Genomic DNA, 13,743 nt, shown 5'->3' with positions numbered 1-13,743 from the left:
GGTGTGAGTGTAGGTGCTGGGTGTAGGTGTGAGTGTAGGTGCTGGGTGTGGGTGCTGGGTGTGAGTGTGAGTGTGGGTGCTGGGTGTGAGTGTAGGTGCTGGGTGTGGGTGTGGGTGCTGGGTGTGAGTGTGAGTGTGGGTGTGAGTGTAGGTGCTGGGTGCTGGGTGTGTGTGTGACTGTGGGTGCTGGGTGTGTGTGTGAGTGTGAGTGTGGGTGTGAGTGTAGGTGCTGGGTGCTGGGTGTGGGTGCTGGGTGTGGGTGTGAGTGTGAGTGTGGGTGTGAGTGTAGGTGCTGGGTGTGAGTGTGGGTGTGAGTGTGGGTGTGAGTGTAGGTGCTGGGTTTTGGGTGTGGGTGCTGGGTGTGAGTGTGGGTGTGAGTGTGAGTGTAGGTGTTGGGTGTGGGTGTGGGTGTGAGTGTAGGTGCTGGGTGTGAGTGTGGGTGTGAGTGTAGGTGCTGGGTGTGAGTGTCAGTGTGGGTGTGAGTATAGGTGCTGGGTGTGAGTGTGGGTGTGATTGTGAGTGTGGGTGTGAGTGTAGGTGCTGGGTGTGAGTGTCAGTGTGGGTGTGAGTGTAGGTGCTGGGTGCTCTGCTGGTTTAGTCTGATTTTGTTTCCTGTGTGAATGTCTTTTTAATCTGAGTCAGTGAGGCCCTGTCCACAGGCACATATTTACTGATGTAAAGCAATCACTCATTTTTTTTATACAAAATACAAATAAATGATATAAAACACTGTCCAGTTTAGTTTCTTCTAGTTAAATTGTTGTCGGACCGGACAGCACAGTTCACACGTCACTCCAGTCCAGCACTGTGACCCACACAGCAGGGAGCAGACAGGCCCGGCCTCGGCTCTGTGTCTCTGTTCATTGCTGTCCTGGACTGGGCAGGGCTGGGCTAAACCATACTATACTATAATTAATATTTCTATTAAGCAAAGTTGCCTTCAGTCGCATGGGGTCTTACATTATTAAATCAAATATGAAGTTTATTAAATTCCAGTTGAGCAAACGATCTGATCAGGTACTTGAGGGACAACCTGGAAGACTGTGACATCCTGATGGGCTGGGATTGGACGCTCCTGAACCAGTCAGACAGACTGGTTTGGACAATGCTTCTGTTTCTAATAAAACACACTGGGCTGTAGATGGACCTGTTTCCATGGATCGTTACACAAAGCTCTTATGTTTTTTTATGTTTCCTACAAGCACATTGTGTTGAATACAGATAACAACAGCCTGCACGTTTCCTCAGCTTTTTGAGCAACAGCTGTTTCTGAGCTGTGGTCAGGCCCAGGTCAGGGGTACCAGTGACAGATGCTCCATCGGACCCCTGGCTGTTTCTGCACTGTGTTCCTGCCGTGTGAGAAGAGTCATGTATGTTGTCTTCGTCCCCCTGTGCTGTAACAATGGTTATATGTTATAGGAATTCAGAAGAATCTGTCTATCAGTCTATCTACCAATCTGTCTGTCTGTCTGCCTCTGTCTTGTGATTTCTGTTCCAGCTGAACTTGAATTTAATTGCCATCTCTATCATTCATTTGTTTCATGTCCAGAGACAGACATTACTGCTAACGCTGCAGTCAGTGCTTTGTTTCCAAACTTTCGCTAATTGAGATTTGTTTGAGAAATTCCTGTCTACCTGCCAATTGAAGTGCTTTAGAGAATTAAATAACCACATGTCTAGAGTTGTCTGTAGACTACAGGATGCTTCTTGCAGCTGATTCTCTGCTGCCCATGTCTCTCACTCTGAGACCTATAGACGCTCTTATATCACACAGATCTGTCTGTGTTCATGTCAGACACTCATGATGAGAAGACACTGCTCGTCTATGATTTTCTGCAGGTTGTGTAAGTGCACCCTGACTTGTGTTTGAAATGCGATCTTGTTTTGCTTTTTACAGGAACAAACACACACAGACATGCAGCATCAAGAGTTTAATTTCAAGGATTTTCTTTTACTTGTAAATTCAAACTACAGTGTTTTGTCTCAGAAAATGACATGCATGTGTCTATGTCTATGTCTATGTACTGGAGCACAGAACCTTTGAGATTTGTACTGTTGATAATCTGCTAACTTATTCTTTCCAATTTAAACATAACAAAATATATAATATAATGTATGTGTTGCAGGTGTGATGGTGTCCCGGCTGCTGCAGCCTGCGCTCTCTCTCACTGCCTCGCTCGGGGACTCTGTGTCTCTGCAGTGCAGCGCGGCCCGGGGCAGCCCGGCTCACGTGTGGCTGAAGCAAGACTTTGGGAAGCCAATGACTTTGCTACTGGGACTGTTCCACGCCTCGGGAGAGGTCATACACACTACAGACCTGCTGAAGAAACGCTTCACAGTGGGGAGCAGAGACGGCACGCTGCTTCTGCACATTACAGACATCGCCTCATCTGATGCCGGGATCTATTTGTGTGGAGCTGTAACCTCCACCGACATGGTTATGTTCAGAAACAGAACTTTGTTGGCCATTAAAGGTATTTTTTTTTAATGTGAAAATATTTTAAATGGATTGAGAATGAAACAGCAGATTTGCTTCCAATATTGCTGAATGTATAGTGTTTGCAGCATATTAAAAGTTTAGTTTTTAAATATACAATACATTCATATAGTTTTACTAAAACTATGTTTAACAGGGAAATAAATATAGAGAACATGCTTTTTTTCTGATGTATACTGTCTCTTTTTTATTTAAAAAATACAGTGCTTTCAGAATAAAAGAAAGGCATTTTGGTCTACAGTGACCATTTGAAAATTCCCATATAAAGACATGTAATCACAAAATAGACATTTTGATATATTTTACTGTAATACATTCAGCAAGAAAATATCTGTTTCTGATTATTCCTGTTTATTAATTTTTGAAGCTTCTTGCCCCAGAACACAATGCACTTGTTTTTCTGAAAAGCAAGATATCAATGGAGATATTAATAACTAGCAAAAGACAATGAATGTATATAGAGTAAGGTAATTCTTTTTAGGATGATCCTTCACTTGAACATATTTCTGCAATTAAAAAAAAATAAAACAGTTAATCGGAAGTCAGGAGTCGTAGAACGGATTGTATGACAATATAAGTGACAATCTTTATATGGTAACAATTTATAATAAGATGCTTAATGTTTTATTCATGATTTATAAATATGTAATATATGATTAATATATACTTTATAAAGCATTAATCATGCATAGCAGTTATAGAAATGCTTGCAATGTTCACAAGGTCAAATGGACAGTTTCAAATAATTTATGAACAGGTCATAAAGCAAACTTCACTACTGCTTTGACACATCCCTAATACATTATTGTACATTTTTAGATTATATATGATTTATAAGAGGGACAGTTTGTAGCTACCAGTTTGACTTTCCATGTATTTCTATAACTGGGTTATAACTAATTTATAATGCATCAATGCTTTATAAAGTACATATTAATAATCTTTTAAACATAATACAAAATAAGCCAACTGCAAAAATGTGTCTCGCAAATTTTACAAAATCTTCTGAAACTAGACTTTTTTCTAAAATTGCTGCTGATAATGAACACAATCTAAAAATATATATTGTTATGATTTTTTAAAGGAGATGACATTGGCACAATAGGGCTAGCACTTCTTTCTGAGTCCTGGCAGTCCAGGGTCCATCCCAACCTGCCGGTTAGACTGTACGGCTTCACACAAGCAGAGTCCTCCAGCGTGTTCTGGGTGGGGGATGGGTCTGGAGACGCCCTGTTAGGAATCGTGTACACGGACCGACACAGTCCCACAGGGAGGCTCTCCAGTGCCCAGACAGAGCGCTCCGACAGGCAGTGTGCATACAGAGCCCCCGGAGACAGCAATGCAGCCCTGGCCCCCATGGTGCAGGTCTGTGGAGAGCTGCTGCTGCTGGGGAATGAGTTACAGAGCAACACAGGTGAGCCAAAACTATTCACTGCTCTTTTAGCATGCAGAATATTACCTGATTAAATCAATGTATCTCTCTATCTGTCATATATTCCCCCCACTATCTCCCGAATTCTAAACAGCATCCCAAACATTCCATTATTCACCACCATGTTCCAGCAACCCCAGTCTCTCGTTGGTCCAGCACTTACAGCCACTGACAACTGCCTTCCTCTGACCCTAATATGTATGTATATATCACTTTGTTGCACTCATATGCTGTGAAGTTTTGTTTTGCCTGGTGTTAAATTTCTGAGCATTCACTCCCAGTGTTTGCCTCTTTGTATACCAGTCCTGTGTTTTCCTTACTGACTACTGATTCTTGGATTCTCCAGACCTGTTTGTCTAATCGCTTGACCCCCCAGCCTGTTTCCTGACTACAAACTCTGTCTCAGCCTGATTGTATCTGTTTACTGGCTTGGACTTCTTGCCCCTCCTGACTCTCCCCTGTGCCCCGCACGTGGGTCCACCCCTCTGGCGTCCCCAGAGTTGTATTTCTGTTGTGTGGGTTCATGCACAGCCTCCCATAAAGAGCTGCAGATTATGGTGCAGTGCTGTGGGTGTCCTGTGTCTCCCAGGTGTGCTTCTCACAGATGTGGTCTCTCAGCCCCAGCTCTCAGTGACTGCGCAGCTCAGAGACTCGGTCACTCTGCACTGCTCCGTCTTCAAGACCCATCCAATGACACTGGCTTGGCTGAAGCAGGACGTCGGCCAGATGCCCAGATACATAGCGACGCTGTCTAAGTACTCACAGGAGATGGAGCTCCAGGATGAGTTTAAAGACGGTTGCTTCACAGTGCAGAACACGAGCAAAAGCTTCGACCTCCAGATTTCGCACATTCGCTCTTCAGACGTGGCCGTGTATTACTGTGCAGCCTTCATGTACCGACGGGTGGCTTGTGGGAATGGGACTCTGCTGTTACTGAAAGGTAAGACCATTGAGCAATGCTGCAACGGCCTCTGTTGAGTGTAGAGAATACGTGTTTCTAACTCTGTACATGTTTGGGCAGGTTGCAGTGCAGGTCCATTTATTCTGTATAATTAAGATTTCAATCTCACGATAATAACCATCATCCAGGTTTTCAACCATGAATCTGAGGCAAAACTAAATTCATAAAGATGAAAAGTCTAAAATCCAGCTAAATAGAGTGTTACAGATTGTAGAAATGTGTAAAAATTACCAACCCATACTTTACTGATTCAGTCTCAGGGTCCGTCAGCAGGAGAGTGGAGCAGCAGCCGGTGTCTGTCCCCGTCCAGCCAGGAGATAGTGTGACTCTGCAGTGTACAATACACACTGAGACCTGTGCAGGAGAGCACAGTGTTCATTGGTTCAGGCATGGCTCAGGAGAAGCCCTTCCAGGACTCATTTACACCCATGGGAACAGGAGTAATCCGTGTGAGAGCAGCTCTGGGCCTGGGCTTCCTGCACAGGGCTGTGTCTATGAGCTCCCCAAGAGGAACCTCCGCTCCTCTGACGCTGGGACTTACTACTGTGCTGTGGCCACATGTGGGCAGATCCTGTTAGGGCAATTGGACCCGGCTGGAGTTTGCAGGTTGGCTACCTTAAATATTCTTGCTCCACTGCAATTTTTTAAGCTACTTTATGAAACATTCCAAATGTTTGAGGTTTTTCAAAAAAAGTATCACTTTTCTTCTTTGATTTCTTGCACAGCCACAGACATCCGAGTCTGAGCTGAGCTGAGAAATCCTTATTCAATCCACAGTTGCAACTTGTATAACAATATAGCAGTTACAGTTTTTGTGAATTATATTTTATGATATCTTATAATGTAAATACGTATATGCACATATACTATATAAATTCATGATATCAACTTTCATCTGACGAATCTCAGATGTTCTAAATGAAGGAGAACAGTTTTATCAGCTTCATTTTCTGACAAACCCTTATTAATGCTGTCTGCTGCAGCCGTAGTAAAATAAAGGGAAGCAAAGTGAAATCATGGTAAAGGTAGAGAAGTACAGGATAGTAAACCATGATACTCACTACTGAAAACCCTGGCAAAGTAGATGCATGGTACTGTACAGCCAGAGGAAAACTGCCTAGTTACCATGCAGATTTACCATGGTATAAGATAAGACACAGATGGACAGTTTCTTATTAGACTAACTAAGTGTAATTACTGTAACTAAGCATAAAGAATCAATGAGAAAACAATAGAAATAAAGCAGGTCATATAATGATTTGTTTTCCTAAACACGAGTCTGATTGAAACTTTGCGCTGGAGCAGCAGGATCCTGGTTGGCCGGTGCTGGTGTTGTGGTTGTGTGGGCGCTGGCCGGGCTGGGCTTGGTGTCTCTCGCGCTCCTTGCTGTCCTGGCCTTCAGGGTGTGGTCTCGGCACAGGGCTGCCCGGCGTGCAGGTGAGCTCGTTGTCTCAGCCATCGTGGCTGTTGAGCAGACGAACATGGGGACCTGTGTGATGATCTGTTACAACTTTCTAATGGCTTCCTGTTTGCTAGTTTAAAATTTACCTGAAGAGGGCAGGGTAGAAAAACTATTACACAGACTTAGCCTTACTGCCTGCCTCTCTCTCTCTCTCTCTTTCTCTCTCTCTCTCTCTCTCTCTCTCTCTCTCTAGATCTTTGTCAGGCAGCAGAAGATTTCTCCCTCCCCACATCCGCTGAGACCACAAGCAGTCAGGTAACACTGTACAATGTCACTGACCACGTCAAAGCCCGTGTGTCTGTGTGCACTATTTGTCCACCGTGTGTCACACACTTGCACAGCTGTTGAAACACAGGATGAAGAGTCTGAGCTGGTCTTTGTTTTCTCTGCTGCAGGACGCTGAGGTGACCTATACGACCGTGGAGCTCGGTCAGAGAGGAAGGAAGCACAAGCAGAGGAGGAGAGAGCGAGAGCAGGTGGATGGGGTGGTCTACACTGACATCAGATATCACCACAGAAAATGACAGCCGTCCCTCAGTGCTGCAGACACTTTCGATGTCTCTGTGTGTCAAGAAAGGAACTCCTTCAGACATGCAGAACCTAAGACTAATTTAAAACAAGCCCCTCTCCTCTACTAATGGGATTATCGTACCCCTAGATGGCCTGAAATCCTGGTATAAATATCAGCCTTCTGAGAATCTGTCTTCATTTGACCCCTGTGGTGCTTGACCTATTATGAACTGTTATTCTAATTGGGCTCAATGATGGTCCATCTCTAATATATTTATTTTATAAAGCAGTGTGATTGGTGCACCACTGCCACGCCCTACAGATGAGCTCTGGGCAGCCTGGCTCTTTTACCGCCTTGCTGAGAGTGTTGGGCCGAGCTCAGAGCCCTGTGAAGGCTCTGTGAGGTCGAGTCTGAGGTTCCATGACCATTACATCCAGCAAATCTTAATCCTAACCTGAAACCTTACCTTAATACTAAAAGTAATAATAAAGTCCCTCTATCCATTGAGATCTTTCTGTTTCCACAAACTTGAGTGGACCCACTTTATCCACCAGGGGGATCTGAACAAATGACCACAGGAACAGACTTGTCTTTATCTGTCGCGGCACATTTTAGACATTTGACTTTGTCATTCTCTAGATTTGAATAAAAAATATATTTTAAAAAGTGTGTTTTTCCTGGCCCCCTTATTTTGCTGCTGTCTGTAAAAATCCAATCACAAGAATAGTACTTTTCCAGCAGATATATGTCATGAAAACAGGGCACTGCTCAGGTAGTGCAGAACACGGGCATACGGAGCTCAGTGAGACGGTTGGCCGGCACTGTGCTGCTGATTCAAAATAGCATGACTTTACTGTAAGAGGCACAGATCATTGGCAGGAAACAGAGGGATCTTATAATCCCTTGCCAATGGACATCTGTCCACTCCACTGGACACTCGGACAAGCCAGCTGAGGAGTTGCTTAAGTCGCCACAGTTAAGTGTTTTTCTCTCCTGTTTCCTAGTTTAGTTAAGAGTTACATTGATTGTTTATGTGGTTACTTGTTTAGCTACAAATTATATATCTTGCACCTGTTTTCTAGTAAGAGCATCAACTGTTTGTTAGGTAATTTAACAACTTAGCACACTCGACACACACTTTCTGTAAAACAGAAGCGTTACATTGCAGGCTGTGATTATTTAGCATTTATTTAGCATTACTACGAGCTATTGTTCAGTGTAACTGCGTGTGTCTGGCACTGTCTTTGTCTGTATTCAGATATTAAGCGGCCAGTAATTGTGCTATTAGCAGTCCTGCGTGGGAGGGAGGGCCATCCTGACCAGCCTTGTGTCATTCAACACAACGCAGGTGCGCAGTCTTAATTAGTTACAGGTGTCGTATTTAACAGCCCCCTGGACCCCTGCGGCAGCAGTGAGTACCAGCATCCTCCAGTGTCCCCCTTCCGAAGGGCCCCGTCTCCAAAGGGCGGGGACACTAGTGAGGAAAAGACTGCAAGGAGACGCCGCACAGCAACAACAGGCAACCATGATGATCTCTCCGATTCCTGTCCTGCTCAGTCTTCTCGGTGTGCAGCTGCACACCATTGCTTCCCTAATCCCTCCAACCTCATCTCTCTGCCTCTCCCCTCCTCCTCCCTCCCTACTACTCCACTCTCTGGGGGCCTGTGGAACTGCCACTCAGCTTCCAACAAGGCCGACTTCATCTCCGCCTTCGCCTTCCACCAGTCTCTGGATTTCCTCGCTCTCACCGAGACATGGATCTCCCCAGACAACTCTACCACCCCTGCTGCCTTATCCTCTCACTTTGTCCTGTCCCACTCCCCTCATCTTACCGGGCGGGGAGGAGGAACAGGGCTCCTGCTCTCCCCTTCTCTCCTCTTTTCTGTCCCCCTCTCTCTCTCCTCTATCTCAACCTACAGCTTTGAATTCCATGCAGTGGAAATCACCTCTCCCTCTCACCTCTTCCTTCTAGTTCTCTACCGTCCCCCTGGTCCACTCGCCTCCTTCCTGGATGAACTCGACTTTCTTCTCACCTCCCTCCCCTCACTGTCCTCACCTACCATCCTCCTGGGAGACTTCAACATCCACCTCTCCAACCCTTCCCACTGTGCCGGATTTCTTCCTCTCCTTCACTCCTTCTCTCTCTCCCCATCTCCCCCCACTCACAGGGCCGGCTGCCAGCTAGACCTCATCTTCTCTAGAGGCTGCTCCCCTTCAACACTCTGCGTGACACCCATGGACATCTCGGACCACCACTTCATTTCCTTCTTCCTTTCCCTCCCCTCCCTCCCGACTCCACCCACTCACTCTGTCACCTTCCGCCGTAATCTCCGCTCTGTCTCCCCCTCCATCCTTGCCTCCACTGCCCTCACTCTCTTACCTTCCATTGACTGTTTTTACCATCTATCTGTCAACTGTGCTACCTCCTCTTTGTTCTCCTCCCTCACCTCCTCCCTTGACTCTCTCTGTCCTCTCACGTCTCGTCCTGCCCGTCCTTCCCCTCCTCAGCCTTGGCTCTCTGCTGTTCTCCGTGCAACCCGAACTAGTCTGCGTGCCGCCGAACAGAAGTGGAAAAGGACCAAACTCCCAGCTGCCCTCGAACTCTACCGCTCTCTACTGTCCACATTCTCGTCCTCTCTCACCTCAGCCAAGAAGTCTTACTTCCAATCACTCTTTGAATCCACTGTCAACAACCCCTGCAAACTCTTCTCCACTTTCTCCTCCCTCCTTGCCCCCACTCCCCCTCCTCCTCCCTCATTTCTCACTGCTGATGATTTCGCCTCCTTCTTCTCCTCCAAGATTGCAGACATCCGCAGGCTCTTCAACAGTCCCCCCTCCTCTCCCATCACACCCAAACCTCCCACCAACCAAGCTTCCTTTTCTTTTCCACTCTTCCTCACCTTCTGCTGATCTCTCCATCTTAATCCCCTTGGAATGCACCACACTCTCTCCTTCTTCTTTTGCTAAAAGTGACCCTCGATCCAGCGCTCTCCTACACCCAGCACATCACCACACTGACACGCACCTGTAGATTCTTCCTGAGCAACATACGCCGGATCCGTCCCTTCCTCACCGACTATTCGACTCAGCTGCTCATCCAGTCCCTGGTCCTCTCTAGGAAGTCACTTACTATACTTGTATTATATTTTGAATTGCTATGTTTTATTTAAATTGAATTTGTAATGTTGATGCCTTTACTTAACTGTATTTTTGCACTTTGGCTTGCACTTATGTTGTAAGTTCCCCTGGATAAGGGCGTCTGCCAAAAAAATAAAATAAAAAAAATAATAATAATACTGTTGCAGAGTCGAAACAGGGACATGCCTGACTGAGGATCGGCTTCTGCAGGACGAAACGTCCCAGTAACACGTGGCCCGTGTCCACTGCAGCACAGTGTGGAGTGCGGCCCGTAGACTGGAGACAGAGATCTTCACTCCTGATGCTGAGACACTACACAGCACTGGTGATAAAGACACTTCATTTAAGGAAGCTAAGATCAAACCTTAATCATAATAATTAATTAATTTAACAAAACAGATTCTGTCCTATAAACCAGACATGCATAGCTAAACATACACTTACTCATTCGAAAATGTTTACAGAGTTTACAGAATGACACAGAGCTCTCGCAGTGGAAAATGTCTTCTCTTAGAAAATGTGTCCTTCCTTTAAACTTCACCACACCCCCTGGGTCAGTCACTCTAGTTCACTTCACACAGCCCCCATACCAAACAGCTGCGCTCATTGACTCTGAGGTCTCTAGGGAAGAAGGCTGTCTTCAGACACAAGCTCTGCCACAGCAATGAACCACCGCACTCTTCTGCTGTTTTCAGCATCATGTAAGTTCGCACTCAATGAGTTACCGTCTGGTTTTTCTCAACAGGGAAACCCTGAGAACAGCGTGTCTATTTATTTTCTTGCAGTCGTCACAATGCGGGAGTGGTGTCCTCTAGACATGTAGTAAACTGCAGCAGTGAAGCTTGTGTGCAGGCGTGTCTCTGGGTGCTGCGGCGCTGTGACCGGGTCCTGCGCTGCTGTGTTGCAGGTTTGATGGTGTCCTGGCTCCTGCAGCCTGCACTCTCTGTGACGGCCTCGCTCGGGGACTCAGTCTCTCTGCAGTGCAGCGCGGCCGGGGGGAGCTCTCGGACCTTTGTGTGGCTCAGACAGGAGGTAGGCAAGGCTCCGGAGATCCTGTGCAATCTTTATGGTGCCACCGCCTCTGTGAATCAGGAGACAAGAAACAGACAAGGATGCAATTCTACTCTGCAAATTCCCAGTGCTGGACCATCGGATATGGGGAATTATCTGTGTGCAGAACTGACTGCCTCTGACACCATTCAGTTCAAGAACAGCATTTTCTTGAGCATTAAAGGTAGAGTTCCACACAAGCTGATTGAAATAATTTGGTTGTCCAATCTGGCTTCATAATGTCTGTCTCATAGACAGATCAAATAATGTATAACATTAAGAATATGATTTATAATACCTATTATAAAGAGAAATTAATGCATGTTCACAATTTATGTTCTGAGAGATACCAGTATCTTACTAGAGTTGAACTCTGTTCAGATTTTGCAGGAGTGATGAACGAGTCACAGGTTTCTGAGCCTCCCCAGCCCACTGGTCATCCCAGCCCTCCTTGCACGGTGTTCAGCATCGCCCATACAGAGCGCTCCAGTGGGTACTGGGTGAGCAACGGCCCAGGACAGCCCCTGACAGGACTTGTGTACACAGACCGACGCAGGACCGCTGCGGCTCTCCCCAGCTCTCAGACTGGACAGTGTGCGTACAGCCTCCGCAAGCACACGTCCCCGCTCCTGCTCTCCGAGTCCCAGCTGTGTTCAGTGTGGACCTGCGGAGAGCTGCTCTTCACAAATAAACTAAAGGGCGACTTACAGCCCTGTGCCTCTCAGTGTAACATATTCATAAAATACACAATCCTATATCCAAAGCAATGTCATTGATTATGTGATAGAGCTGGAAAAGCAACTTTAACATCAACAAAGTTGAACATGATTATAGCTGCAAAGTTTTTATAAGACGGTTAATATTAAATTAATGGGGTGTTTGTTAAAAATAGCATTTTTAAGATGTATTAAATGTACTGTTTCCAGCTGCTGACAGCTAGTAGCAAAGCATACAGTAAAAGTCTGATAGTACTGATCTGGAACATGTTTAAATATAAATGGGAAGTTATTCAGTACTGCTGAAAGATCAAAGTAAAAACGTTTTAGAAAAGATTTATTAAAATAAAGGAATAACAGTTCAAATAATATAATGAATATATGTGTCACAGTTCCCTAGCCCTGACCCTCTTCCTCCACTAGAGGCCGCCAATGTTCCCTTGCCGTTTCCTGTTCCCTTCACTGCTTTCCTTTTTTCATTCTATCAATTAACATTCCTCCTCACCCTTGTGCACTTCTGCTTCTGTCCTTTGTTCTCATTGGTCCTGATCTTGATTTCCTAGTTTCTGCTCTCTTTTATAAACCCCTCACTGCCCTCACTCTTGGGAAAGTGTTGTCAGCTCTACCTGCTTCTGCTTAGCGCCTTGTTCTGCTTAGCGCCTTGTTCTGCTTAGCGCCTTGTTCTGCTTAGCGCCTTGTTCTGCTTAGCGCCTTGTTCTGCTTAGCGCCTTGTTCTGCTTAGCGCCTTGTTCTGCTTAGCGCCTTGTTCTGCTTAGCGCCTTGTTCTGCTTAGCGCCTTGTGTTCTGTATCTGTTTCTCTTGACCTCCTGGATTTCGACCTTTTGTCTGTGACCTCGACCTCGCCTTTTCCTTGGTTTCTGTCTGCTCATTGCAGTAGCTCTGCACTTGGGTCCTTTCTCTATCAGCTTAACGGTCCTCTCACGAGGTAACTGTGACAGAACACTTTGCTGCTAAATGGACCCAGCGATGCTGACCGCCTTCGCTACCCAGGGGGCCATGATCAGGGAGAATACGTGGCTGCTCCAAGGGCTTATTGCCAAACTGATCCTGGTGCTGGAGCGCCTTCCCATGCAGCAGTCTCTCCCGGTCGCCCAGCCAAAGTTCCAGGCCCTGGTCCCGACCCCTGCCACCCGTCCAGAGGTCCCGAACCTGGGCGCCGCCGCTAAACCAATCATCCCGTTCCAGATCCCGGCCGCCGCTGAACCAGTGGTCCCGTTCCAGATCCCGGGCGCCGCCCAGCCCGAGTGACCAGCGGTCGCCGCCTTCGCCACTGCTGCCGCCCAGCCCGAGCAGTCGCCGGCTCTGCCCTCGACGGTCCTGGCACCTGTGTCTACGGCTCCGTTGCCTGATGCTTCCATGGCACTGCCTCCTGCAGCTCTACCTCCCGAACCTATTACAGTTCCCAAGACACCGACTTCTACGGCTCCCAAGGCTTCCATGCCTCCTGATGCTTCCACGGCACTACCTCCTGCTGCTCCACCTCCCAAAACCACTACAGCTCCCAAGGCTTTCATGCCTCCAGACACTTCCATGGCTCCGCCCCCTGAGACTGTCGCCTCCTATGATGCCTTCTCCTGTGGCTGAACTTCTAAGGCTCTGCCTCCCAAGTCTCCCACGGCTCTGTCTTCTCTGGCTTCTATAGCTCCGCCCATCAAGACCTCCTTGGCTTCCACGGCCCCTGCAATTTTGCCTCCCGAGGTCCCTTGGGTTCCGCCTTCCCAGGCTCCGCCCCCAGAGGAATTTACGACTCCGCCTTCTATGGCTTCCATGGCTTCGCCTGTCAAGACTCCCCTGGCTTCCACGGCACTGCCTTCTGTGGCTTTCACAGTTCCTGCAATTGTGCTGTCCACGGTTCCTGCAATTATGCCTCCTGAGGTCCCTTCGGTTCCACCTTCCCAGGCTACGCCCCCAGAGACATTTACCACCCCATCTTCTATGGCTCCACCTACTGAGGC

At 47.0% G+C, this 13,743-nt stretch overlaps 1 long non-coding RNA gene across 1 annotated transcript; it reads left to right on the top strand.

The window, feature by feature from the left end:
* Positions 1-6,180: 6,180 nt before the first annotated feature.
* LOC136751750 (uncharacterized) lies at positions 6,181-6,882 on the top strand. Its single transcript, XR_010817053.1, has 3 exons — positions 6,181-6,327; positions 6,546-6,607; positions 6,748-6,882. It is a non-coding gene; the product is annotated as an uncharacterized LOC136751750 (long non-coding RNA).
* Positions 6,883-13,743: the final 6,861 nt, after the last annotated feature.

The sequence above is a fragment of the Amia ocellicauda genome, chromosome 6 (genome assembly GCF_036373705.1).
Source record: "Amia ocellicauda isolate fAmiCal2 chromosome 6, fAmiCal2.hap1, whole genome shotgun sequence".
NCBI lineage: Eukaryota > Metazoa > Chordata > Actinopteri > Amiiformes > Amiidae > Amia > Amia ocellicauda.
The sequence above is the reverse complement of the archived record's forward strand: the minus strand, read 5'-3'. Positions and strand labels throughout refer to the sequence as shown.